Source organism: Seriola lalandi, unplaced genomic scaffold (genome assembly GCF_002814215.2).
Source record: "Seriola lalandi dorsalis isolate HSWRI2012SDOR001 ecotype SW California unplaced genomic scaffold, Sedor1 jcf7180002054810, whole genome shotgun sequence".
NCBI lineage: Eukaryota > Metazoa > Chordata > Actinopteri > Carangiformes > Carangidae > Seriola > Seriola lalandi.
The window spans coordinates 16,997-20,128 of record NW_019525363.1 but is presented as its reverse complement, the minus strand read 5'-3'; the positions used below and the strand labels follow the sequence as shown (position 1 = coordinate 20,128).

Genomic DNA, 3,132 nt, shown 5'->3' with positions numbered 1-3,132 from the left:
GGGAAACACTGGATGATGATCTTCCCATTCACTTGGTTGAGAAAATGCCCGCCATGACTTCCTTAAGGAGCGACTGTTGACTTGGTTTTGTGTCTGGTTTTGTCCGAGTGGCGGTTCAGACGCCAGATTTAGTTTTAGCGTCAGAAAATCAGGAAATATTCGAGGACCAGTGACGTTTTTTAATTTTATCTTAAAAACAACTTGTCTTTGCATTTTATCTTCCTGTCAATTGACTAATAGATTATGCTCCACCCAGTTGATTGACAGCTGCTTTGATGAAGTGTTCACAGTATTTATCAACCAAAGACGCAAAATATTCACAGCTTCAGCTTTAAAACATAAACTGAGATTTAACAAAACAAAGAGTGAAAATTTCATCTACTGGTGATTTTTACTGTCTATTGCAGCTACAACTAATCATCACTTGCATCATCAATCACTGATTATTTTTCATTTAATCAAACGTCAACAGCAGAAAAAAAATAACCACAAAAACCTCAGAAATATTCAGAGACACAGATCTTCTGATCAGAGGCTCCATCATATTCTTCATTAACAGCTGCCAAGTCTTTTTCTGACATTAATCCATCGACCAATTGTTGCAGATCTGCTTTTTGCTTAAAAAAAGCCCCAAAAAACATTTAACATCAGAATAAAGCAGCATCAACAATAATCGTCCATTTTTCACCATCTTTTGACCAAACCAAAAAGAAATTTATTGCCAAATTATTCAATAATCAAAATAATTGATTGTTGCAGCCCCAGTCTGATCAGTGGTCCAACTCTCCAAACACAAACTTCCACTGGCCCGGTGTTAACGAGCAAACCTGCACTCTAGTTGAGAAACGTCGTCAATAATTAATTGTTTTTCAAAACAGATACTGATTGACTGTCGATCAATTCATGTTTTCAGCTCTAACTTCTAATCATCATTTGACAAACTGCAAATCTTATTGATCCTTATTTCAGCCAATACATAACCAACTCAAGCAGCCAGTTCTAATGTGTCTCCACTGTGTCTCTACTGTCTCATCTGTGTCTCTACTGTCTCATCTGTGTCTCTACTGTCTCATCTGTGTCTGTACTGTGTCTCCACTGTGTCTCATCTGTCTCTACTGTCTCCACTGTGTCTCCACTGTCTCATCTGTGTCTCCACTGTGTCTCTACTGTCTCATCTGTGTCTCTACTGTGTCTCTACTGTCTCATCTGTGTCTCATGTGTCTCTACTGTGTCCACTGTCTCTTCTGTCTCTACTGTGTCTCCACTGTCTCATCTGTGTCTCTACTATCTCATCTGTGTCTCTACTGTGTCTCTACTGTCTCCACTGTGTCTCATCTGTGTCTCTACTGTCTCCACTGTGTCTCATCTGTGTCTTTACTGTCTCATCTGTGTGTCTACTGTTCTCTACTGTCTCATCTGTGTCTCTACTGTTTCCATCTCATCTGTGTCTCTACTGTGTCTCTACTGTCTCCACTGTGTCTCATCTGTGTCTTTACTGTCTCCACTGTCTCATCTGTGTCTCTACTATCTCATCTGTGTCTACACTGTCTCATCTGTGTCTACACTGTCTCATCTGTGTCTCTACTGTCTCCACTGTCTCCACTGTGTCTCTACTGTCTCCACTGTCTCATCTGTGTCTCTACTGTGTCTCTACTGTGTCTCCACTGTCTCATCTGTGTCTCTACTATCTCATCTGTGTCTCTACTGTGTCTCTACTGTCTCATCTGTGTCTCTACTGTGTCTCATCTGTGTCTCTACTGTGTCTCTACTGTGTCTCCACTGTGTCTCATCTGTGTCTACTGTCTCCACTGTCTCATCTGTGTCTCTACTGTGTCTCTACTGTCTCCACTGTCTCATCTGTGTCTCATCTGTGTCTCTACTGGAGCTGCAACATCAGTCACTTCATCAAACAGCTGCTTGAAAGAAAATTAATCAACTATTTTGACTCACAGGATGAGATCAAATTTTCAAGCAAACATTACAGGTGTTCTCATGTTCTTCTCAGGTGTGAGGATGTGACAGTAAACTGATTATCTGAGGGTCCATAAGCGAGACGCTTGAGGACTCTTCTTGGTCTGTAGGACATTGTAAAAAGGTCAATCTCACTGTTTTCGGACACTTTACAAACCAATCAGTTCATTCAGAAAACAACAAGTAAACTGAAGACTGGGCAGCCGGCCCCAGGTCTGTTTCAGGCCTTACATTCTCTCTAAATCCCAACAGGTGCTGGTCCAGACTCGTGTGTGTACACACGTCCTCAGAGTCCTGCAGCAGTTACACACCAGTACCACAAACCGCATGAAAAGTGCCCGGAGAGTTCACTAACAGAGCCAGCCTCCTACCTGCCGCCGCACAGCACACACACCTGAAACCTCCGCTGTCCGGATCTCGGCGGAGTCCTGCGGGGATCAACAGATGTCGGAGTCCGGCGGCTGCGGCTAACGAGGAGCTAACGGCTAACACTCACCACTGCGACCGACAAACTCCACAGATCGGGTCGACAGCAGCACCATCCGCTGCCACACACGCCAGGCCGGTTATTTACCGGCCACTTAAACCCAGAATCCCGCTCCAGCTGCAGCGGCGGCTCTGGGCTCGGTGATCTGCGGGCTAACGAAGCAGCCCATTTATCTCGCTTTAAAAAGATGGCGGGCAAGCCGATGCAAAATACGAGCTAGGTCGCTAACTAACCGAGCTAAGCTACTTACCGAAGACACGAAAGGCCGTTAACTGTATTTTTAGCGGCTGTGGCGGTTTCTGCGCGAGTGCTGGGGGAGACGTGGGGACATTAGTTCTCCTATGAACCGCGCAGAGAGCGGATCCGTTGGTTTAAAACGCCGATCTTTGCAGATGTTACCGCGGTGTTTGGCTAGCTAACGAGCCGTTAGCCTGTTAGCTGAGCTTTGTCTGAAGGCGCCGAGCGGCTCCGACACACCGACACCTCCTGCACCCTCCAAGACCAACCCCCGCCCCGTTTACCCGCTAATCCCCCCGCTACCGGTCAGAGAGCCGTGTTTACTTTGTGTTCGGTCCTCCGGGGCGTCCAGCGGCGGGCTCCGGGCAGCTTTCTGGGAGGTTTTTATTTAGCCAAGTAGCATAATAGATGAGTTATCAGCTGTCTACCGTGTGCGC

At 45.9% G+C, this 3,132-nt stretch overlaps 1 protein-coding gene across 2 annotated transcripts in view; it reads right to left on the bottom strand.

The window, feature by feature from the left end:
• The window catches only part of LOC111669692 (bromodomain-containing protein 3-like), a 13,066-nt gene extending 9,934 nt beyond the window's left edge, over window positions 1-3,132 (bottom strand). For both annotated transcript variants that reach the window (XM_023426105.2, XM_023426106.2), the window contains exon 1: window positions 3,020-3,132. The gene's annotated coding sequence lies outside the window, so the exon portion shown is untranslated. The remainder of the gene's footprint in view (window positions 1-3,019) is intronic.